We start from the raw sequence: 27,232 nt of genomic DNA, 5'->3' as shown, positions 1-27,232 counted from the left end.
TCCACTCACCAGTTGTCCTAAGATCACGTGGAAAGTCTTCTAGGGGACCTTGGGGGTGTCTGCCGACTCAGCGCCCAAGGTGACCTGGTGCTGGTGCTGACTGGAAGTGATTTGTGACCCTGGTCAGGCCGGGTTTTCTGCTTCCCTAATGCTGTCTCAGGTCCTGGGTGATTGGATTGGAACAGAAGTTGTGTTTCACTCACTGGTGGTCCTAGGATCTCGTGGAGAGTCCTCTAGGGGACCTTGGGGTTGTTTGCCAACTCTGCGCCCAAGGTGACCCGGTGCTGGCGCTGACTGGAAAGGGTAGGTGTTATTCTTGTTTTCACTTTTTGCCCTGCTGTTTTCAAGATTAGTCCTTGTTTATACATGTAATTCTAGTTCAGTAAGCTCTGTTTTATATATATATTACTGCTGAACATTTGAGATGTTTCTAATCATATTTTAGTAGTGTGAGTGATGCTGTTATGCATTTTTCACAAATCCATGCCATGTATTATTTGTATCTCTGTAACACATCTTCAAGTGCTGATATATTCTGAGGTCTAGCATACACACAGAGGCCACATGCATTTTCACTTTGGTTAGATAAATTTGACTGCTGATAAATTTCCAATAATAGAGAATAATAGCCCTCCTATTACTGGACAGAGGTTTTAAAGGGTTCCGTTTTTCCACATTCTTATCACCAACTAGCATTAGCTACCTTTTAACACTTGACAATCTGTTGAGCTGCTGTTTATTAGTCACTAGAAGTTTCTTTTCTATAAACATCTCAAGACAGATTTGGTTTTGTTAATTATTTTATTTAATTTATATTCCAAATGCTCCCAAGGGGTTGTAAAACAGCAGATCAGCAAGAGCTTGTGACAGATGTCAACCTAGTCCTTTCCACAGAGAAATAGCTGTTTTAGTGTTTACTGTCACTAGGTGCCAGCACTGTACCATAATCATAACTTCCAGCCTTGTTAGGAACTTGTTTTCCCTAAGATTCAAGATGGTGGGTCTTAATCACACAGTAGGTAACACAACTGACATTCTGCAGTTAGGGCTTAGGATACTACCCTAAATATGACTTCCGGAGATCAGCATATGCTTCACCAAAATATACTTTTCTGATATATTTTGGGCTGATTATTGTGAGATGCTGCAGACAGAAGGACCTTCGCAAAGCTATCCTATTTGAAAGAAACTTAAATGCAGGAAATCTACATAGTAAATCTCCATGCAACTTCTATTACCTGAGAGACATCTATATAACTAAGGAACTTATACTCAGCTACTCTTCTCTCAGTGTCCTACAGCTTTTGATCTCTTTAGGCAACCCATCTTGCTATTCTTTTTTGTAACTTTGAATGAGACATAAGATTCTACTAACTGGTCCTTTCTTGATATTTGTATTCTTGGGACTCTCTCTCTCTCTCTCTCTCTCTATATATATATATATATATATATATATATATATATATATATATATATATATATATATATATTATTTTTCTAATTTGTATTTTACGTCTTCATTTATACTATCCTCCAAAGATGCTAGCAGGGAAGGCAAAAACCATTTTCCCTTACTAACACTGGATATTTGTATAAAGAACTTGTGAAATGATGCTCAAATAAACATAATTTTTTTAACACACAAGCTCATATAGCATAGACTTCTCTCAACCTTGCTTTGTAACAGAAAGGCATTGAAATTCTGATCCTTCTGTTTCTATCACCCAAGTGGTAAGATTATAGGTGTATGCCATCATTCCTACCTTACAATATCCTTTTCCTTATTTTTGTGTGTTCTCCATGTGTGCGTACATTGTGCCAGTGTCTATATGCATGTTCACATGTATGTGGGGACACATGGTGTGGGTATCCATGCACATGGGTGCTTAGGTGAGTTGAAGCTCAGGGTTGATATCAGGAATATACTCTGCCACACTTCTACCTTATTCACCTTCCACTGAAGTCATATTTGGGGCAGTATCCTAAGCCCTAACTGCAAAATGGCCAGGTCTTTCAATTGAAATAAGAGCTCACCCATATGGCTTGTCACAAGAGCCATATTGCTCTGTGGATCCACATCTCTGCTTTCCCTGGATGAAATTACAGGTGGGCTGTCACTTCTAACCAGTGCTTATGTGGGTTCTGGAGACCTGAACTCCCCAGTCTTAAATAGCAAGCTCTTTACCATTGAGCCAGCTTGCTATCCTAAAGTATTCTTTAGTATGAACATTTACAAGGAGTTAAGCTCTGCATCTAAAGACCACAATATTGGTTTCCTGATTTCTGCTTAAAATGAGATGATGAGAAAATGTTGAAAGCAACTACCTTTTGAATCATTAGGTATCAGCCACTGCAGTAAGCACATTGTACATACTGCTATGTCATTCTTACCACAATTTTGTTAGCTAGGCATCATGCTTTCATCTGCTAAATATAGGTAACAGATGTAGAGAAACAAAATAAATTTCTCATTAGTTCACAGCTAGTTAAATGTCACAGCCATGTTCCAAAATCTGTGTTTTCCACTATTATGGTGCTCTGGCTTACTGCATGCAATTCTGCATTCGGCCCATGTCTCAATCCCTAGGCAGTTTATGCTTACAGATAGGAATAAACTTGAGCTAACAAGGGGGAATCCTTTCTAAAATTGTCTCCTGCTGACAGAGACACATCTGCTTTTTTCTGAGGTCAGCTGTATCTTCTACAAATAAGCCCTTTAAAATTCATCTTCCTTTCAAAATTAGCATCAACAATAAAAATTCACATTATTTTTTCATTATGCTTCTTTGTTAATTTCTGCTGCATTTTACAACACCTATCAGGAAAACACATTTCCTACTGATGCATGTGTCAGTGCAGTTTCTAGCTTATTTTCTTGCTTTCTATCAGTGCCTATGCTCACACTATACCCTCACCTCCCCACAAATATCTGGAACAAAAGAAGGCATTTCCCTCTTTCTTGCAGCTTGCTTTCTGTAGTCAGTGCAGATTAGTACTGTGTGGATAATAAATATGAGGTGTACTCTCAATGCCTGAGAGATATAGAGATATTCAACCCTCATCTATACTGTCCAGAGACAATATTTCACTACTACAAGGCAATACCCTTATCTGAATCTATTTTTGCATTTCTGTAACAAAAATATCATGAAACTAGGTATTTTAGTAGGGCTCTGGATGTCCAAGAACATCAGCACACCAGAATGAATTCTGGTGACAGTGTCATGGAAATTAGCATCCTACCTTGAGAAAATAAGCAAGTTAGAACAGCCACATAGAGAGAAAAGATGTGATAGAAAGTGAACTGAAGAATCTAAACTTGTTTTGCAACAATGTGATCTCACAGTAATTTGTCCGGTTCTATGATTTTTGTTTTTTGTTTTTTGTTTTGTTTTGCTTTTTTTTTTTTCTTCAAGACAGGGTTTCTCTGTGTAGCCCTGGCTGTCCTGGAACTCACTCTGCACACCAGGCTGGCCTCGAATTCAGAAATCCATCTGCCTCTGCCTCCCAAGTGCTGAGATTAAAGGTGTGCGCCACGACTAATTTCAGCCTTTAAACAATTTCTCTAATTGCCCAAGAGAAATATTAACCCACCCAGTGAAAATAAGTCTTTCCTAACGCCCAATGCCTCACAGTCTCTACTACCTCAATATTGGAGGAATTGAGTCTTGGCATGAGTTTGGCAGAGACATTAAACCACATACCAATTTCTGTGCATGTAGTGTCAATCTGGGTAAGCTTCATACCTCTGTCCAGTGAAGCAGAGTATCATCAACTTTCTGTTTCCATGAAAGGTTGAGAAGTCTCTTGGAAATAACTATATAGAACAAACTGGGTTGTGCCAAGCATCCTTTTTAGTGTTGTACATTTTGATTCCATTTACATGATTATATGTCTGTTTTAATTCTCTTCATATAATATATTTTGATCGTGTTTTGCCTCTCCACATTTTTGGCTTAAATTTTCATTTTTTTTTGTTTTTGTTTTTTCACACACACACACACACACACACACACACACACACACACACACACACAGAGAAACAGAGAAAGACAGAGAGATAGACACAGACAGGGAAAAAAAGAGAAAAAGAAAGAAGACAGAAAAACACAAAAAAGAGAAAGACAGACAGACAGATAGACAGATGGTCAGACAGACAGACAGATGAATGGATGGGTGGACTGATGTGTGAATGGATGGATGGATGAGTAGATAGATAGATAGATAGATAGATAGATAGATAGATAGATAGATAGATAGATTGATTGTATGGTAAGTGAGGCGAGGAGTATTGTGAATCTTAACATGACCTATCTTTTAGGCTAATCCTCCTGAACTGATGCTAACATTCTGGGTCTGGGGTCTATTGAGAAAACTGGGGAAATACATGATGGAAAGGTCATACCAGGATGCTTAACCTTCATACAGTGCTTCTTAATTTCCAGAGACACATTTAGAAGACAAATACAGTAGAAGGTGGAATTTTTCTGCCTTCTGAGCAGCATGGGACAAAGGCTCTGAACAACCCAGTAAACTGTTCTTATTAGAGAGCACTCAAGAGGCAGCAGTGCAAGGGCCTTTACCCATGCTGATGGGTTACCATAAGCTGAAGGACACAGCCTCTTGAGGCCATGGGTAGGCTGACATCTTAGCTACCAGACAACACAGTTGGAAAAGACAGAAATGGTTGGTGCTATACATTGGCAAAGAGAATCATTCTGTGGACTTGGATGAGGTGTCCTGTTGAGACATCTAAAAATAGTGCTTCTTGTCTCAGCTTCTATCTTAGCTTGAAAACTGTACTGCATCAGGTGTGGGGGAAAGATTGAGAGGACTATTACTGATGATTCTGACTTGTACATGTCCAGGTTAAAAGAGGACCTTTGTGGCAGGCATGATGCCACATATCTGTCATAGAAGCATCCTGGAGGCTGAGACAGGAGGACCAGGACAGGACATAAAGTAAGATACTGCATTAAGGACAACAAACAAAAGCAGATCCCATGCTAGTTTCTTCTCACTATAGAAAATAACTGAGATATTAGCTTTATAATAAAAAAGGATTTATTTTGGACTACTATTTTGGAGATTTCAGTCTATGGTTCATTACCCTGTCTGTTACTCATCATAGTGAAAGTATATGGCAGAGCAATACTGCTTGTTTCATGGCCAAGAAACAAGACAGTAAGAGAAAGGGACCAGGATCCTATCGTCCTCCTTATAGGCATAGAACTGAGAACTAAGTACCTCCCCCAAGTCCCCAGCTCTCAAAAGTTCTACCATCACCAAGTACCATCATGCTGTGACCAAGCCTTTAACAAACACAACTTAGGGAGATGTCCAACATCCAGTCTATTTAAGATCCTCACATATCAAGTCAGACCATATAAAAGTGAATTCAGGAAATTTATCCTTAGGGTTTCTTACTTGGGTTAAAATCTAGAATCATTTTTATTTTAACACTTTCTGAATCATACCCTAAAATATAATCTTGGTTCATTTCATTATTCTTCTTCATGTTCAGATAAACATTTCCTTCTGACTTCCACTATTTGTACAATCACAAGAAAATAGATCTAGCTAGCTCTACGGGTCAACATGGCTTCTGTTGCAAGAAGAATGAACAAACAAGCAAGCAAGCAAGCAAACAAACAAACAAATAAAACAAAAACCACAAAGTACTTTCTTGGAATCCAAGGGTGGTCTCATTTCTCATGCCACAATTTTAAGTGGTGTGTATCAGTGACCTTTGATGACTGAGCTGCTGTCTTTGGCACTTGGATGTCTACTGTGACTCATAGTTATGAGTCAAAATCTCATTTACCTCAAGGTGGCCTTTAAATTTACCATGTAGCTGAGGCTGGCCTTGATCTTCTAATCTTCCTGTTTCTACCTTCCCAGTTTTCCAATCACAGGTGTGTGCCAGCACATCTAGCTTGGCTTACTATTTTCATTCAGTTTCTTTCCACTTTCTGGAAGAGCTTATTATCCAGGTGTGCTTGTCTATTCTGTCATCAGGTATTAAATGGATATAAGCTTTTAACCACCCAGATTGTGTTTAATAACTGAATCTCAGAAAACAGTTTGTGGCCTCAGATTTTTATCCCTTAGGAAAGGTCTCAAGCAAACTTTACCACCTCCTCACAATTAATACAGAAGGGCAAAGGGGAAGTGGACTGGGAACCAAAAGGGAACATTTGATTTATTCCTTACACAACAAGGAGATTGAATGTCTACACTGCTATAAATAGAAGAGGTTCTTGGAGAAATGATTACTTACAAGTTGTCAGGGAGAAAGAAAACACAAGCCTTTGACCTGCATGAATCCCCACAGATTGTTTCTTTATTGTTTGAGCTCAAAGTAGCGTTGAGTAGTTAGTAAGTTAGTTCAGTGGCAGTCATTGATGTTGCCTGTCCTATTTCTTTATTATTTTATTTTGTATGGTTTTCATCCATGGGAAATATCCAAAATAGGCCAACATATAAAGAAAAAGATTAGTGGTTTACAGGAACTAAAAGCAACCTAATGGGTACAGATGTCTTTTGGAAACAGTCAAATGCTTTGAAACTAGATAGTACTGATGGTCACACAACTCTCTTTATTGTGCTAAATACCACTGCATTTTATACATTGATGCATCTGTTTTTATGTTGTGAAAATTTTAACACAATAAAAAATTAAATTTTAAAATGGCTTTAAGATCTATTTCATGACCAATAACTCAGGAAATCACTTCATACCTCAAGACATAGTGAAATGAACATGGCAGTTCAAATGTAAAAGTTTGATTTTCCTGAGTTAGTAACATATAAATATAGTCTAAACTTTAATGTTATGGATACTCCTGTAATGCATTTAAATGACTGGTGATCATAGTTGTGAAAATTGTCCAGTTTTAATGAAAGGCTTAAAAAATGTTTCACTGTGTAAGCTATGTTAACCTCAAGTGCCACATCTATGAAAAACGTTCATAGGTTGTTTTAGATAGGGTTTACATTGCTATGAAGAGACACCATGACCAAGACAACTCTTATAAAGGACAACATCTAATTGGGACTGGCTTACAGGTTCAGAGGTTCAGTCATTATCACCATGGTGGGAAGCATGGCATTGAGCAGTCAGACTTGGTGCTGGAGGAGCCCATTCTGCATCTGGATCTGAAGGCAGCAAGGAAGCTGACTCTCTTTCATAGGCAGCCAGGAGGAGGCTCTCCTTCTACACTGGGCAGACCCTGAGTTTAGGAGTCCTTAAAGCTCACCTACACAGTGACACACTTCCTCCCACAAGGCCACACCTATTACAACAAAGCCACACATCATAATAGTGCCACTTCCCATGGGCCAAGCAGATTCAAACTACCACATTCAGGGAGATGGTTCCATGGAAAAAAATACAGTTGCACAAGCATGAAGACCAGAAATTAGATCCCCAGGGCCACAGCAAAGATCTAGGCACTTTCTAACCTGAATTTGAACCCCAGGAACTATACCCACCTGGTGGAAGGCAAGATTCAACATCTACAATTTATTTTCTTATCTTTGTATATGTGCTGCATGAATGTGATGTGTGCAGTGTTAGGCTAATGTCTATATGCACACACACACACACACACACACACACACTAAGGAAATGTAAAAAAGAAAGAGAAGTGGGAAGAAACTTGTAACTCCAGCACTGAAAGATTGAGATGGGGATGTATAATAATGATAATGATGATGGGTTACATTCTGGTCAGCAGAACCAGCCCCACACCATCTTGGGTGTGAACTTAGCAGAGGGTTCCAAGGTCCCCAGAGGACTCTCCACACCACAGGCACCCTGGCACACCCAAGATCTTGAGATCACTGGTGAGAGGAACTCAACATCTCTTCCAAAACAACCTGGAGGATCTTGTGCCAGCAGTAACAGGGACAAAGAAAACCCTCCCTACCAGTGGCTGGGATTCCTTCTGGTGGCTCCAGCCTGTGCCATCTTGGGTGTGAACTTAGCAGGCCCTAGCATATCCAGGGTCTTGGGATCACTAAGACTAGTCTACACAGGAGAGCACGTGGGTGGAAGAAGCAACAGAACTTCTTGAAGAGGGTCCCTTTGGGCCTTCATCCTCAGCCAGGATGGGGAGCTGAGACCAAGACCCCTGGGCACCTTACTTGCCAGAGGAGAGTCAGCCTCCAGGAGGGCTCCGACCCTGGGATTTAGGAGGTAGATATGAGCTCCAGACTTCTGGGTACATTCCCTAAAAGAGGAGAGCTTGCCTGCAAAGAGTACTCTGACCACTGGGACTCAGGAGGGAGTTGGACTCCCAGGAGTGCTGGCAGAGGCTAACAGAATCACAGGAGGAAAAGTTCCAGCCAGAGACACCTAGAACATCTAACACCAGAGATTACCAGATGGCGAAAGGCAAATGTAAGACTCTTACTAACAGAAACCAAGACAACTCAGCATTAACAGAACCCAGTACACCCATCACAGCAAGTTCTGGATATCCCAAAACACCCGAAAAGCAAGACTCAAATTTAAAATCATATCTCATGATGCTGGTAGAGGATTTTAAGAAGGGCATTAATAACTCACTTAAAGAAATACAGGAGAACACTGCTAAATAGAAGTACTTAAAGAATTACAGGAAAACACTGCTAAATAGGTAGAATTCTGTAAGAGGAAACACAAAAATCCCTTAAAGAATTACAGGAAAACACAATGGAAACAGGTAATGGAATTGAACAAAACCATCCAAGATCTAAAAATGGAAGTAGAAACAATAAAGGAAACCTAAAGGAAGATAGAAATCCTAGGTAAGAAATCAGGAGCCATGGATGCAAGCATCAACAACAGAATACAAGAGATGGAGGAGAAAAATCTCAGCTTCGGAAGATTCCATTGAAAACATAGACACAACAATCAAAGAAAATGGAAAAAGATCCTAACTCAAAACAACCAGGAAATCCAGCAAACAATGAGAAAACCAAACTTAAGCATAATAGATATAGTTGAGAATGAAGATTTTTTTTCAACTTAAAGGGCCAGTAAATATCTTCAACAAAATTATAGAAGAAAACTTCCCTAACCTAAAGAAAGAGATGCCCATGAACATACAAGAAGCCTACAGAACTCCAAATAGACTGGACCAGAAAAGAAATTCCTCCCGACACATAATAATCAGAACAACAAATGCACTAAATAAAAGCAGAATATTAAAAGCAGTAAGGGAAGAAGGTTAAGTAACATATAAAGGCAGACCTATTAGAATTATACCAGATTTCTCACCAGAGACTATGAAAGTCAGAAGATCCTGGACAGATGTTATGCAGACCCTAAGAGAACACAAATGCCATCCCAGGCTACTAGACCCAGCAAAACTCTCAATAACCATAGATGGAGAAACCAAGGTATTCCATGACAAAACCAAACTCACACAATATCTTTCCACAAATCCAGCCCTTCAAAGGATAATAAAGGGAAAACTCCAACACAAGAATGAAAATTACTCACTAGAAAAAGCAAGAAAGTAATCCTTCAACAAACCTAAAAGAAGACAGCCACAATAACAGAACTGAAACTCTAACAACAAAAATAATAGGAAGCAACAATTATTTTTCCTTAATATCTCTTAATATCAATTGACTCAATTCACCAATAAAAAGACATACACTAACTGGCTGGCTATGTAAACAGGACTCAACATTTTCCTACATACAGGAAACCCACCTCAGGGACAAAGACAGAAACTATCTCAGATAAAAGGCTGGAAGACAATATTCCAAGAAAATGGTCAAAAGAAAAATGGGAATGGGTGGGTAGGGAAGTGGGGGAGAGGGTATGGGGGACTTTTGGGATAGCATTGGAAATGTAATTGAGGAAAATACGTAATAAAAATATTTTAAAAAAACCAAGCTGGATATCCATTCTAATATCAAATAAAATCGACTTCCAACCCAAAGTTTTCAAAAAGACAAGGAGGCACACTTCATACTTATCAAAGTTAAAAATTTTCCAAGATGAACTCTCAATTCTGAATACCCATGCTCCAAATGTAAGGGTATCCACATTCATTAAGGAAGCTTTAGTATAGCTCAAAGCACACATTGTTTCAACACCCCACTCTCATCATTGGACAGATCCTGGAAACAGAAATTAAACAGAGACACATTGAAACTGACAGAAGTTATGAAACAAATGGATTTAACATATCTACAGAACATTTATTCCTAAAACAAAAGGATATACCTTCTTATTAGCACGTCATGGCACCTTCTCCAAAAGTGACCATATACTTGGTCAAAAAGACAGGACTCAACAGATACAAAAATATTGAATTATCCCATGTATCCTATCAGATCACCACAGATTAAGGCTGATCTTCATTAACAATGTAAATAAGAGGAAGTCAACATTCACATGGAAGCTGAACAATACTCTACTCTGATACCTTGGTCAAGGAAGAAATAAAGAAATAAATTAAATACTTTTTACAGTTTAATGAAAATGAAGCCACAACATACCCAAACTTATGGGACACAATGAAAGCATTCCTAAGAGGAAAACTCATAGCTCTGAGTGCCTCCCAAAAGAAACTAGAGAGAGCATACACTATCAGCCTGACAGCACACCTAAAAGCTCTAGAACAAAAGGAAGTAAATTCACTCAAGAGGGGTAGACAACAGGAAATAATCAAACTTAGGGCTAAAATTAACCAATGGGAAACAAAAAGAACTATACAAAGAATCAACCAAACCAGGAGCTGGTTCTTTGAGAAAATCAACAAGATAGATAAACCCTTAGCCAGACTAACTAGAGGTCACAGGGACAGTATCCTAATTAACAAAATCAGAAATGAAAAAGGAGACAAAACAACAGAACCTGAGGAAATCAAAATATCATCAGATCCTTCTACAAAAGGCTATTTCTCAACAAAACTGGAAAACCTGAATGAAATGGACAAATTTATAGACAGATACCAGGTGCCAAAGTTAAATCAGGATCAGATTAATGATCTAAACAGTTCCATTTCCCATAAAGAAAGAGAAGCAGTCATTAATAATCTCCCAACCAAAAAAAAAAAAAAAAAAGCCCAGGACCAGATGGTTTCATGCAGAGTTCTATCAGACCTTCAAAGAAGAACTAATTCTAATTCTCAACAAACTATTTTACAAAATAGAAACATAAGTTACTCTACACGATTTATTCTATGAAGCCAAAATTACTCTGACACCTAAACCACATAAAGACTCAACAAAGAAAGAGAACTTCAGACCAATTTCCCTTATGAATATTGATGCAAAAATACTCAATAAAATCCTCAAAAATTGAAAACACATCAAAACGATCATCCATCATGACCAAATAGTCTTCATCCCATGGACGCAGGAATGGTTTAATATACGGAAATACATCAATGTAATCCACTATATAAACAAACTCAAAGACAAAAATCACATGATCATCTCATTGGATGCTGAGAAAGCATTTGAGAAAATCCATCACCCATTTATGACAAAATTCTTGGAAAGATTAGGAATTCAAGGTCCAGACCTAAACATAATAAAAGCAATATACATCAAACTACTAGCCAACATCAAACTAAATGGACAGAAACTCAAAGCAATCCCACTAAAATCAGGGACTAGACAAGGCTGCCCACTTTCTCCATAATTATTCAATATAGTACTTGAAGTCCTAACCAGAGCAATTCAACAACAAAAGAAGATCAAGGGGATACAAATAGTTGATTGTGAGCATCCACTTCTGTGTTTACTAGGCCCTGGCATAGTCTCAAAAGAGACAGTTATATCTGGGTCCTTTCAGCAAAATCTTGCTAGTGTATGCAATGGTGTCAGCATTTGGAAGCTGATCATGGGATGGATCTCTGGATATGGCAATCACTAGATGGTCCATCCTTTCGTCACACTTCCAAATTTTGTCTCTAACTCCTTCCATGGGTGTTTTGTTTTCTATTCTAAGAAGGGGCAAAGTGTCCACACTTTGGTCTTCGTTCTCTTGAGTTTAATGTGTTTAGCAAATTGTATCTTATATCTTCGGTATCCTAAGTTTCTGGGCTAATATCCACTTATCAGTGAGTACATATTGTGAGAGTTCCTTTGTGATTGGGTTACCTCACTCAGGATGATGCCCTCCAGGTCCATCCATTTGCCTAGGAATTTCATAAATTCATTCTTTTTAATAGCTGAGTAGTACTCCATTGTGTAAATGTACCACATTTTCTGTATCCATTCCTCTGTTGAGGGGCATCTGGGTTCTTTCCAGCTTCTGGCTATTATAAATAAGGCTGCTATGAAGATAGTGGAGCATGTGTCCGTCTTACCGGTTGGGGCATCTTCTGGATATATGCCCAGAAGAGGTATTGCTGGATCTTCCAGTAGTACTATGTCCAATTTTCTGAGGAATCGCCAGACTGATTTCCAGAGTGGTTGTACAAGCTTGCAATCCCACCAACAATGGAAGAGCGTTCCTCTTTATTCACATCCTCGCCAGCATCTGCTGTCACCTGAATTTTTGATCTTAGCCATTGTGACTGTTGTGAGGTGGAATCTCAGGGTTGTTTTGATTTGCATTTCCCTGATGTTTAAGGATGTTGAACATTTTTTCAGGTGCTTCTCTGCCATTCGGTATTCCTCAGGTGAGAAATCTTTGTTCAGTTCTGACCCCCATTTTTTAATGGGGTTATTTGATTTTATGGAGTCTACCTTCTTGAGTTCTTTATATATATTGGATATTAGTCCCCTGTCTGATTTGGGATAGGTAAAGATCCTTTCCTAATCTGTTGGTGGTCTTTTTGTCTTATTGATGGTGTCTTTTGCTTTGCCGAAGCTTTGCAATTTTATGAGGTCCCATTTATCGATTCTCGATCTTACAGCACAAGCCATTGCTGTTCTATTCAGGAATTTTTCCCCTGTACTCATATCTTCGAGGCTTTTCCCTACTTTCTCCTCAATAAGTTTCAGTGTCTCTGGTTTTATGTGGAGTTCCTTAATCCACTTATATTTGACCTTAGTACAAGGAGATAGTAATGGATCAATTCGCAATCTTCTACATGATAACAGCCAGTTGTGCCAGCACCATTTGTTGAAAATGCTGTCTTTTTTCCACTGGATGGTTTTAGCTCCCTTATCAAAGATCAAGTGACCATAGGTGTGTGGGTTCATCTCTGGGTCTTCATTTCTGTTCCATTGGTCTACTTGTGTGTCGCTATACCAGTACCATGCAGTTTTTATCACAATTGCTCTGTAGTACAGCTTTAGGTCGGGCATGGTGATTCTACCAGAGGTTCTTTTATCCTTGAGAAGAGTTTTTGCTATCCTAGGTTTTTTGTTATTCCAGATGAATCTGCCGATTGCCCTTTCTAATTCGTTGAAGAATTGAGTTGGAATTTTGACAGGGATTGCATTGAATCTGTAGATTGCTTTTGGCAAGATAGCCATTTTTACTATATTGATCCTCCCGATCCATGAGCATGGGAGATCTTTCCATCTTCTGAGATCTTCTTTAATTTCTTTCTTCAGAGACATGAAGTTCTTGTCATACAGATCTTTCACTTCCTTAGTTAGAGTCACACCTAGGTATTTTATAAAACCACATGATCATCTCATTAGATGCTGAGAAAGCATTTGACAAAATCCAACACCCATTCATGAAAAAAGTCTTGGAAAGATCAGCAATTAAAGGCCCATACCTAAACATGATCAAAGCAATCTAGAGGAAACCAGTAGCCAGCATCAAAGTAAATTGTGAGAAGCTTGAAGCAATCCCACTAAAATCAGGGACTAGACAAGGCTGTCCACTCTTTCCCTACCTATTCAACATTGTACTTGAAGTCCTAGCCAGAGCAATTAGACAACCAAAGGAGATCAAGCGTATACAAATTGGAAAGGAAGAAGTCAAAATATCACTTTTTGCAGATGATATGTTAGTATATATACACGTGACCCTAAAAATTCCACCAGAGAACTCCTAAGCCTGATAAACAGCTTTAGTGAAGTAGCTGGATATAAAATTAACTCAAACAAGTCAATGGCCTTTCTCTACACAAAGGATAAACAGGCTGAGAAAGAAATTAGGAAAACAACACCCTTCTCAATAGTCACAAATAATATAAAATACCTAGGGAACGGATCTTTAACAATCCTAAATCAGATAGGGGACTAATATTCTATATACCAAGAACTGAAGAAGCTGGACTCCAGAAAAATCAAATAACAGCATTAAAAATGGGGTACAGTGCTAAACAAAGAATTCTCAACTGAGGAATACTGAATGGCTGAGAAGCACCTGTAAAGTGTTCAACATCCTTAATCATCAGGAAAATGCAAAGCAAAACAACCCTGATATTCCACCTCACACCAGTCAGAATGTCTAAGATCAAAAATTCAGGTGACAGAAGCTGCTGGTGAGGACATGGAGAAAGAGGAGCACTCCTCCATTTTTGGTGGGAATGCAAGCTTGTGCAACCACTCTAGAAATCAATCTGGCAGGTCCTCAGGAAATTCGTCATGGTACTACCAAAGGATCCAGCAATTCCTCTCCTGGGCATATACAAGAAAATGTTCCAACTGGTAATAAGGACACATGCTCCACTATGTTCATGCAGCCTTATTTATAATAGCCAGAAGCTGGAAAGAATCCAGATGTCCCTCAACAGAGGATTGGATCCCGAAAATGTGCTACACTTACACAATGGAGTACTACTCAGCTATTAAAATCAATGAATTTATGACATCCTTAGGCACATGAATGTATCTGGAGGATATCATCCTGAGTGAGGTAACCCAATCTCAAAAGAACTCACATGATATGCACTCACTGATAAGTGGATATTAGCCCAGATTCTTAGAATACCCAAAATACAATGTCAAAACACATGAAACTCAAGAAGGAATACCAAAGTGTGGATACTTCCTTTTTCTTTAGAATGGGGAACAAAATACCCATGGAAGGAGTTACAGAGACAAAGTTTAGAGTTGAGATGGAAGAAAGGACCATGCAGAGACTGCCCCTCTCTGGCATCCATCCCATAATCAGCCACTAAATGCAGGATTTTACTGACAGGACCTTGATATACCTTTGTCTTGTGAGGTTATGCCAGTGCCTGGCAAATACAGAAGTGGATGTTCACAGTCAACTATTGGATGGAACACAGGGCCCTCAATGGAGGTTCTAGAGACTGTACCCAAGGAGCTGAAAGGGTCTGTAACCCTATAGGATGAACAGCAATATGAACTAATCAGTACTCCATAGCTCATGTCTCTAGCTGCACATGTAGCAGAAGATGGCCTAGTCGGCCATCATTGAGAGGAGAGGCCCTTGGTCTTGCAAAGATTCTATGCCCCACCACAGGTGAATGCCAGGTCCAGGAAGTGGGAGTGGGTGGGTTGGGGATCAGGGCAGGGGGAGTGTATAGGGGACTTTTGGGATAGCATTTGAAATGTAAATGAAAAAATATCTAATAAAATATTTGTTAAAAAATAATGATTATGATGATGACATAAGAAAGAAATTGTACTTAAATGTGGTTGTTCATGACTTTAATTCTAGGACTGAGGAGACAAAATTAGGCAGATATCTGAGTTAGAGGCTAACCTGGCTTGTATAGAAAGTTACAAGATACTCGAGGCTATACAGTGAGATCCTGTCTGAAAAGCAACAATCAAAAGTAAGTAATTGTACTAGACTCAATGTTTGGAAGTCTAGGTATTTTTTTTAAAAGAACATAAATATTTAAGAATATTTAGAAAAGATTTAGCATATTGAATAACGCTAAGACACTGACCATGTGAGATTATTGCTTTATATTCTGTGGACACTGACAAGCTGCCAATTAGGATAGAGTGCTTTAATAACACTTGGATTTTCTTTTATTCTTTCTCTTTTTATTATATGTTTTATTATTTAAAACAAGTTTTAACTTTAAATATATTTTGATTGTGTTCTTTCAAGAAAAAAGAAGCCAAGAAAAAAATAAAATTATGCCTCAAAGGAATACACACAAAACAAAACACTAAAATGTAACCAAGTAAAAACACACACACACACACACACACACACACACACACACACAAACCTGTGAAGTCCATTATATGAAGGTTAACTATCCCTGAACATGAGGCCTGTCCTAGGGTCATTGATGTGGACTGACATTGTCCAGTGTCAGTCTACTGGAAAAAAAAAACTTATTTCCCTGTTCCAGCAGATATAAGTAAAAGTTTTGGTGTTATTCTTTACTCTAATGGCTAGGTTTTCATTTATTCATTCATTTCTAAAAAATGTAGCAAACTAAAATATAACAAGATGGAACAAAAAATACCATATTGAAATCAGACAAGGCAGACCAACAGAAGGAAAAGATCCTAGGAGAAGGCACAAGATTCAGAGACAGACTTATTCACATGCTCAGGAATCAGAAAATACTAAACTGGAAATCATAAGTGCCAAGGATCAGGTATAAGCACATGCAGGACCTATGTATGGTGCTTCAGTTTTTGTGAATTCATATGAGCTTTACTTAAGTTTATTTAGAGGGCCTTGTCTTCTTGGTGTTCTCAATCCTGTCTGGCTCTTACATTCCATATTGTGGAGTGGTCCTTAAGTCAGTTTAGTTACTGATTGGTTACTCCCACAAGCTTTGTGCCACTGTTTTCCTAGCATATCTTGAAAGTAGTACACCATTGTTAAAAAAAAAAGGTTCTGTATTTGTGTTTTTCCTTTGATAGGATGCAGAGTAACCTCATATATCAAAGACAATGGAACATAAGGGTAAAGGCTCAATGTAGACATTGGCCCAACATCTTCATCTTCAATAAGTTTTGTAGGTGTAGTTTTCAGCAATAGGGCTTTGCTGTCATTTTATAGAGAACACCTTATAATCTTCACAGACAGTCTAGTTTGTTTGGTGATTCCTGTGAGGCCTCTTGGGCCAACAACTCAATTAGATGTAACCCAATCCTGATATTTGATGCTTTGTTCAGTGACAAAAGAGGACCTGTTTGTTGGTGCTCTTTCTCCTCCAATATTTGGTGATTTCATTTAGATCCCCTTCATACACACACACACACACACACACACACACACACACACACACATGCACACACAAAGGGACAGACAACTTAGCAGTGTAAGAATGCTTGCTGTGCAAACATGAGGCCCTGAGGTCAAATCCCAAACACCTACATAAAAAGATGTAATGGCTGCTCTGTGTTAGACAGCAAGGCCATTGGTGCTTGCTAACTGCCAAACAAACTGAAAGATGATGAGGTCCAGGTTCAATGAGAGGCCCTGGCTGAAAGAAATAAGGCAGAGAACAATAAAGTAAGACACCTGACATGCTCCTTTGGTCTCCATGTTTCAGGTACCCACACACATGTAAACACACCATTATACATATACAAAAGAAAAGAGAGATCCTCTTACCCTAGAAGTTTCCTTTTCAAAGATCATACTATGCACTTTTAACTTTCCTTAATAAGCAGAAGAACCATTTCTTTTCCTTGCTTCTGAATGGTTATTATTTTATCTGGGAATGAAAGAACAAAATAGGTCAAAAGGACATAATCTTCACTCTGCACATCGTAATAAAAAATAATACACTTTGGGGCTTTTTTAATCATCTCAGGTAGCTACTGTCTCATTAAGTGTGATATGCCCTACAGGTTGTCCTTACTGACACTGAGCCAGAAGCTATAGCCCCATGCTTAAGTGTTTCACAATTACCTTTCTCAGGATGTTAATTATCAACTTGAATTCCTCTCCTGGATGACTCAGTGGGCTATAATGGCCCTGATGGTAAATACCTGTGGCAGGGCTGTGAAGCAATCATCCTCTTAAAGAGGGACTAGATCACTAAGATAGAAATGGTCCCATAAATCCTACTGTCTGACAGCTCTCAGGGAGGGGCTCCCTCCAGCTAAGAGAAGCCATTTGGCATATTCAGCACAATCTGCTTTACTGAGCCAGAATTATGCAGCTCTTCTACAGCTGCCTTACTTGTAGGAAACTGTGTCTTTCTAAGGAAAGATTTTTCTCTTGTACCCTATCTGTCTTGATCCTTGTTCACAGTTCAGTGTATCAGCTGGGGATGCCAGAAAAGACGCTGAGATAAAGTCAACAAAATGCAAGTGGTTCGTTTATGAGTAAAAAGCTCATGAAAGGGATGAAAGAGAGGGGTCAGAATTGGAAAGACAAAACCTTCCCAATCTGAATGTTGATGTGATGCCTGGGGGGGGGGGAAGCTAAAATGCAAGGCTAGACCAAAACACTAACACTGTCCTGAATACACACACACACACACACACACACACACACACACACACACAAACACATGCACATGCACACACATATATCTATATATTCATATTATAATATGTATATGTATATTAGATATAGTATATATGACAAAGTATTTGCTCAAGAGATTGCTTATTAGAAAGCAATGGTCAGGTTCATAGAGCCCTGTTGTGCTCAGCCATGGGGTGGTGCTTCCTAGTAAGTATAGCCTTAGCTCCCAAACTGGAAACTGTCAGCTAACTGCACGTCTCACAACAGAATAAATGAGTTCTTTTTTGGAGGGAAATCTAGAGGTGTACCTCCTTAGCTGCTGTATACCGCATCTTCTTGATGTGAGCATAAGTGGTACTTTGGAGACTCTTTGCAGAATACCTAAATGAAAAAGAAATTTTGGAATGGCAAATAGGACTTTAGAGTCTTAATATTCAGAGCTTGAAAAGAAATACTGGAGAAAGCTGGAGAGAAACTGATGGTCTTTCTTTTTTTTTTTTTTTCTTTTTTTCTGTGAGAAAGGGTCTTAGTCTGTCACATGTGGTGGACTCCATTTCGCATCAGTCTTGCTGCTTCCAGTTTCAGAAGGCTGGGATGACAGATGTGAGCTAACCCCAGTTTCTTTTCTCCTTGTCTAGGCCCAGTGCTTTGGAACCCCTTTGTAGCACTACCTCTACTAGCTGCCTATGCTTTGGAGGGTCTTTCCTAAATTCTCCTAAAGGAAAGAGGCTTTGTTCCTTGATGAATAGTGTAAGAACACCATTGATGGTAAAACCACTATGGAAATCAGTTTGGCAGTTTCTCAGAAAACTGGACATAGTACTACCTGAGGACCCAGGTATACCACTCTGGGGCATATACCCAGAAGATGCTCCAACATGTAATAAGGACACATGCCTCATTATGTCATAGAAGCCTTATTGATAATAGCCAAAACCTGGAAAGAACCCAGATGTCCTTCAACAGAGGAATGGATACAGAAAATGTGGTACATTTACACAATGGAGTAACACTCAGCTATTAAAAGCAATGAATTTATGAAATTCTTAGGCAAATGGATGGAGCCGAGGATATCATCCTGAGTGAGGTAACCCAATCACAAAAGAACGCACATGATATGTACTCACTGATAAGTGGATATTATCCCAGAAGCTCGGAATACCCAAGATACAATTCACAAACTACATGAAAATGAAGGAGAAAGAAGAGCAAAGTGTGGATACTTTGTTCCTTCTTAGAATGGGAAACAAAATACCCATTAAAGGAGTTACAGAGACAAAGTTCAGAGCTGAGATGGAAGGAATGACCATCCAGAGACTGCCCCATCTGGGGATCCATCCCATAGACAACCACCAAATCCAGACACTATTGTGGATGCCAACAAATGCTTGCTGACAGGAGTCTGATATAGCTATCTCCTGAGGGACTCTGTCCGTGCCAGACAAATACAGAAGTAGATGCTCACAGTCATCTATTGGATGGAGCACAGGGTCCTCAATGAAGGAGCTAGAGAAAGTACCCAAGGAGCTGAAGGGGTTTGCAGCCCCATAGGAGGAACAACAATATGAACGAACCAGTATCCCCAGAGCTCCCAGGGACTAAACCACCAACCAAAGAGCACACATGGTAGGACTCATGGCTTGTTCTGTATATGTACCAGAGGATAGCCTAATCAATCATCAATGGGAGGAGAGGCCCTTGGTCCTGTGAAGGTTCTATGCCCTAGTCTAGGGGAATGCCAGGGCCAGGGAGAAGGTGTGGGTTGGTTTGTGAGCAGGGGAAAGGGAGAGCAGATAGGGGGAGGGTATTTTTGGAGGGAAAACCAGGAAAGGGGATAACATTTGAAATGTAAATAAAAAAGATATCTAATTAAAAAAAAACATTGAAAGATCGGTGGAATGGCAAAGCATGTGATGTCATTTTTTAATGCATCTTCTTTCTCTTTTAAGGGGAAGGTTGACCTTTAAATTAAGCTCAATTAGTCTGATTAAGAGAGGTCTGGGACATGGAGGTTCAAGGAGAGCCATGTCTGATTATTTGGGGATTATTAAAGTGAGATGTATTAATCAGCATTCACATGTTGGGTTTCTTTCACTTGCAACTCAGAATTAGATAAGGCAAGAGTGGAATGTATTGACTGATGTGAGCAGTGAGTGAGAGGGTCAGAGATTAATGGATTTAGGGCTAATTAGAATTAGAGTTTGGAAATGCCACAAGATCCTCATTTTCCCCTGTCTTCTCTTTGTCTCTCTGTTTTGGATTTCTACTCTCAGGCTGTCCTCCTCAACACTCAGATTTCTCTTTGCAGCCAAGAAGATCTATACAAGCCAATCCAGGAGCTGATCAAAAGCTAAATTTTCTTCAACTTAAATTCATCATATATTGTGATGGGCACTCCCTACCTAAAGCAGATAAAGTGGCTTACCCAGATCCTTTAAAATCTGCATCCTGAAAGTAGGGTTCTCCATTGTGTCAGCCAGGTGGTGAAGCAGCCAGAGATTCTTTTCATCAGTACACTTGTTCTTTTACATGCAAATTCTTTGCAGATTGTAGAATTTATGGCCTGAGGCAGTGCATGTGTGCTAGAAGCTGATGTATGTTCAAGAATAGTAATTTTATTTTTAAAAAGCACAAACAGAAGTTTTCTTAATCATTGGTGATATTTTTTTTTTGAGACAGATTCTCATTATGTTCCTCTGGCTAACCTAGAACTCTCTCCAACCAACAGACCTCCAACCAACAGAGATCTGCCTGCCTCTGTGCCCCAACCCTGCCTCAGTGCTGCTTTTTTCTTACTGTTCATTTTTCTCTGTTATGTCTTGCATATGAGATGTCTCCTACTGGCTCATGGTCTGAATGCTTTTCCCCTAACTAGTGGTAGTGTTTTGGGAGGTTGAGAAAATTTGGGAAATTGAGGTGAATGTTGCAAGAAGTGGTTTCTAGAACATCTTTTGAATGTTGTCCTTAGCTTATTATATGCTACCTGCTTTCTGTCTGTTATGATGTGAAGAATCTTCCTCTATTACATACTCCTTCCACCAGGATGTTCTGTCCAAGAGCCCACTTAGTGAACCTTCTAAAACCATGAGTCAAAATGAATCTATCATTTCAAGTAGTCTTCTCAGACACTTTGGTTACAAATATGCAAAAGTAACTAATATATTCTCTTACTTTTTATTTTTAAAAATTTATTTTACTATTATTATTATTTTTCTACTTATACACTTTCCATTCCTCTCACTGACCCGCCTCTCATCCACCCTGTTACAAAATCCTTCCCCCATTCCTCCTATCCTTCTCCTCTGAGCTGGTACTGCTCTGCTAGGTTATCTCCCCAACTCTGGCACTTCAAGTCTCTTGGTTGTTAGGTGCTTCCTTTCCCACTGAGGCCAGACAAGGCATTCTGCTTTAAGTTTCAGTTCATTTTGTTGCTGTAACAAAATATCCCAAATTAGGGAATTCATAAAGAGTAGAACTTTATTTGACTTGTAACTCTGGAGTCTGAGAGGTCTAAAAGCATGCTGTCATTGAATGAGGGAGTTCCTTCTGCATCATAATACAGCAGGAACATCTCATTATGAGATGAAGTGAAATATACTAACTCAAGATGCTCTTCCTTTTTCACAACCCTACCCTTATGACTAAATGTACTGGCTAGGCAATGTCATATCTCCAAACATCATTAATATATAAATTTAGAGATTTGTTCTCCAGTACATAGACTTTTCAAAGATACATTCAAACTAAAGTAATTGGAAATAAATTCTTTGATAGTACCTCCAAAGCAGACTTTGAGTCAAAGACTTGGGTAGCTGTACTTGTTTCTTTCATTTGTTTGTTTGTTTGTTTGACGTGAGGCAGCTGTCTGATTTATTATTTATGAGACAGGGAATGGAAAAGTAAGGTGTATACAAAATGGAAGCCAATAAAGTGTACACGACTGATCTGGGGCTTGGTTCTGTAGGAACATCTGAAAAAAGGTATCTTATATGCCCAGGAGAGGTATAGCTGGGTCCTCAGGTAGTACTATGTCCAGTTTTTTGAGGAACCACCAGACTGAATTCCAGAGTGGTTGTACAAGCTTGCAGTCCCACCAACAATGGAGGAGTATTCCTCTTTCTCCACATCCTTGCCAGCATCTGCTGTCACCTGAATTTTTGATCTTAGTCATTCTGACCGGTGTGAGGTGGAATCTCAGGGTTGTTTTGATTTGCATTTCCCTGATGGCTAAGGATATTGAACATTTCTCAGCCATTTGAGTTTCCTCAGTTGAGTGTTCTCTGTTTAGCTCTGTTCCCCAATTTTAAATAGGGTTATTTGCTTCTCTGGAGTCTAACTTTTGAGTTCTTTGTATATATTCCTGACCAATATAGCTGTGGATGCTTGCAGCCAACAATCAGACTGAGCCAACGGACCCCAATGGAGAAGTTAGGGGAAGGACTGAAGGACTGAAGGGGCCTTATCTGGCATCAATGGGAGGGGAGGCCTGTGGTCCTGTGAAGAATTGATGCCCCAGTGTAGAAGAATGCTAGTGCAGTGAGATAGAAGTGGGTGGGTTGTTGGCTGTGGGAGCAACCTCATAGAAGCAGGCAAAGGTAGAATGGGATAGAGGGTTTGCAGAGGGGAAACCCTGAAAGGGAATAACATTTGAAATGTAAACAAATAAAATATCCAATTAAAAAAGGTATCTTATATTTAGGGGCTAGAAATCTAGAATGTTCATGTTACAAATTGATTGTGGGATGATTCTGGGGTTGTTGGCTTCATAGTAACTTGCTACATAGGATCTGCAGTCAGAGGATATTCTCAGGCAATGGAGGTTCCGGTCCCTTCTCTTGGTAGCTGTTGGGTTGGCATGCAGTAGTGTGGTAAGAACATTACTGATATAGATCTATATAACAAATTACACTTGCGTTTTCTAGTGTAATTAGCATAATTTCTAATCTAAGCCGTTTCTTTTTTCTTTCTCCAGCTTCACCTCTCTTTTCATTTAACCACTGTGTCATGCAGCATAGTCTGAAACTTATAATTATCCTGCTTCTGCTTCCAGAGTGAAGCTATTGCTATATACCACTGGACTGGTTATTATTTTTTAAACCTGACACAAGCTAGAACCATTGAAAGAGGAAAACAACTCCATCATATTGACCTAAGGCAAGATTATGAGGCATAAAAAAAGATTATGAGGCATTTTCCTAATTAATGATTTATGTGGAAGGGTCCATCCCATTGTGAGTGGTGCCATTCCCTGCAGGTGTGGCTGTGAGTGGTATAAGAAAGCAGAGTGAGCAAGTCATGAGAAGCAAGCAAGTAAGTGGCACTTCTCCATGGTTTGTTCTTAAATTCTTGCCTCCAGGTTCCTGCCCTGACTTTTCTCCCTTATTTTCCTTCATGATGTAAGCTGAAAGCTGACATAAACTCCTCTCATCAAAAGTAATTTTTGGTCATGCTATTTATCACAGCTATAGAAAGCACACTAGGACAGTCAGTATACCTGACCTTTTTTTTTCCAATTTTTATTAGGTATTTAGCTCATTTACATTTCCAATGCTATACCAAAAGTCCCCCATACCCACCCACCCCCACTCCCCTAACCACCCACTCCCCCTTTTTGGCCCTGGCGTTCCCCTGTACTGGGGCATATAAAGTTTGCAAATCCAATGGGCCTCTCTTTCCAGTGATGGCCGACTAGGCCATCTTTTGATACATATGCAGCTAGAGACAAGAGCTCTGGGGTACTGGTTAGTTCATATTGTTGTTCCACCTATAGGGTTGCAGTTCCCTTTAGCTCCTTGGGTGCTTTCTCTAGTTCCTCCATTGGGGGACCTGTGGTCCATTCAATAGCTGACTGTGAGCATCCACTTCTGTGTTTGCTAGGCCCTGGCATAGTCTCAGAAGAGACAGCTATATCTGGGTTCTTTCAGCAAAATCTTGCTAGTGTATGCAATGGTGTATACCTGACTTTAAGCTTGTTAGAAAAATTACTTTAGCTGGATGGCTCTTGCTTGAGGTTTTCCTGAAGCTCCATCCATTATGTCATCCATGCTGCAATGACCTGATGGCATTATTGTAACTTGAGGATCTACTTACAAGGTGGTTCACTTGCATGGGTGTTGGCAGGAAGCCCAAGTTCTTTGTTATTTATGGACAATCGACCCTATGAGCTTGCCACATGAACCTTCCTTAGTGCTTAAATATCTTCAAGAGCAATTTTTTGAACAAGTAATCAAATAGAGAAGAGAGGGCAAGGAAGAAACTATGCTCCTTTAATGACCTTCTTTTAGTAGTCACATACCATCAAAGAATTCTGTCACATAATTATTTTCTTTTCAGCACTTGGGATTTGAGTGCAGGGCTTTGCACAAAGTTTACCAGAATTCTATTATTGAGCCATATCGAATACTCTTTTAATAATTTATTTTGAAGTGTACATACACATAGACATCCAGTTAGAGCGGCACTATTTGTTGAAGATCGCTTTCTTTTTTCCATTTTATGGTTTTAGCTTCTTTACCAAAAATCAAATGTCTATGTATGTATGCGTTTATTTCTGTCTTTTATTTAAATTTATTGATCAACTGGTCTGTATTTGTACCATTGCTCTGTAGAACAGCTTAAGGTGAGGGATGGTGATTCATTTTGAGTTTCTTTTACTGTTCAGGATTTTTTATTTTTACATATGAAGTTGAGAATTGCTTTTTTAAAGCTCTATGCTTTAGTTAGGGTTTTACTGCTGTGAACAGATGCCATGACCAAGGCAACTCTTATAAGAACAACATTTAACTGGGACTGGCTTACAAGTTCAGAGGATCAGTCCATTATCCCCAAGGTGGGAACATGACAACATCCAGGCAGGCACGATGCAGGCAGAGCTGAGAGTTCAAAACTTCATCTGAAGGCTGCTAGTGGAAGACTGATTTCCAGGCAGCTAGGATGAGGTCTTAAGCCCATGCCTACAGTGCCACACCTACTCCAACAAGGCCATACCTCCTAATAGTACCACTCCCTGGGCCAAGCATATATACATCATCACAGTCTATAAAAAATTGTGTTGGAATTTTGGTGAGAATTGAATTAAATCTGTAGATCACTTTTGGTAAGATGGTCATTTTCACTACATTAATCCTGACTATCCATGAACATGAGAGATCTCCCCATCTTCTGATATGTTCTTTAATTTCTTTCTTCAGGGACTTGAAGTTCTTGTCATATGGATCTTTTTCTTGCTTGGTTACAGTTATACCAAAGAGACAGAGACCTGGGATAAGGAAGGTGCCTAAAAATCAATGGTGGTGACCTTACCTGTGACTCGTTTCATTGCAGATATAGAACCTGAAGAGGCCACATCCTGTAGCCAGACAGTAACCCCAATGGAGTGACAGGGACACCAACACACCCACAAAACTTTCAACCCCCAAATTATCCTGTATACAAGAAATGCAAGGATGGGGGATGGAGCAGAGACTGAGGGAACAGCCAAGCAATAAGCAGCCCAGCTTGAGACACAATCCCTGAGACTATTAATAATCTGTTATGCCTGTTGACAGGAATCTAGTATGGCTGTCCTCTGAGAGGCTTCACCCAGTAGCTGACTTAGACAGATGCAGAAAACCATAGCCAGACTGTGGATGAGTCTTGAGGATACTTACAGAAGAACAGGAGGAAGGATTGCAGCCTCTAAGGGGATAGGAACTCCACAGGAAGACCTACAGAGCCAACTAACCTGGACCCTTGAGGCTCTCAGAGTCTGTACCATCAACCAAAGAACATACACAGGCTGGATCTAGCCTTCCCTGCACATATGTAGCAGATGTGCAGCTTGTTCTTCCTGTGGGTCTCAAACAACTAGAGCAAGGGCTATCCCAAAAGCTATTGCTTGTCTGTGGGATATGTTCTTCTACTTGTGTACCTTGTCTAGCCTCATTGGAAGAGGAAGCACCTAGCCCCACAGGGACTTGTTGGAGGGATACCTAGGGAGTCACCACCCTCTCAGAGGAGAAGGGGGATGGGGAAGGATTGTGGGAGGAAGGCAATGAATGGGATATAAAGTAAATAATAAATACATAGTTAAATAAACAAATAAAAATAAATAAATAAATAAATAAATAAATAAATAAATAAATAAAATTTATTTTGAGATACTATCTCACTAATTTGTCCAGGATATCTTTAAATTTGTGACACTCTGTATCTGTCTCCCAAGTGGCTAGGATTACAAGAATGTACTGTCGTCATGCTTGGTTGTGATTTCAACCCATATTCAAGATTATCAGTCTTTATCTTTTAGCTGTTTGAGACATTCTTACTGTGTAGTACAATTGGACTGGAATTACCTCTGTAGACCAGGCTGGCGTTGAATTTGTTATACTCTCCCTGTCCCTTCCTTTCAATTGCTAGAATTTTAGATGTGTATTATCACACCTAGCTACTCTTCACATTTTGCAAGTGGACATGTGGAAGAATTTGTGGATATAACTTAGAATGACACCAGTAGCTATGGCTATCTTTTAGTGGTATACTCACAGCTTCTACCTATTACTATTGAACATTCTTATAGTTCCCAGAAGAAAGCACTAAAATCAATTAATCTGTCAACTATTTCTAATACTCATTATATCCACTTGAAAACACATAAACATTCTTTACACAAGGCTCTCTAGCTCCCCAATCACATCTTAAAAAGTCAATAGTTATTTTTTACCACTGGACTAATAGATCTTAAACAAACTACTTTATGTCAGAGTCTTTATATTACACATCTTTGAAGGCACAATTATATTTTAATTTAAAGATATGATACTAAGGAATTTGGTAGCATATTAACCATCATCTATTCCTTTTCCTAAAAATGTTGTTTGTGTATATAGTTGGCTTGGGGATCAGTATATATTTCAAACAATATTAGCAGTTGAAGCATCAGAGTTTTTGTCTGTCTGCATAATTCCTTGT

The sequence above is a fragment of the Mus musculus genome, chromosome X (assembly GCF_000001635.26).
Source record: "Mus musculus strain C57BL/6J chromosome X, GRCm38.p6 C57BL/6J".
Classification (NCBI taxonomy): domain Eukaryota; kingdom Metazoa; phylum Chordata; class Mammalia; order Rodentia; family Muridae; genus Mus; species Mus musculus.
The sequence above is the reverse complement of the archived record's forward strand: the minus strand, read 5'-3'. Positions refer to the sequence as shown.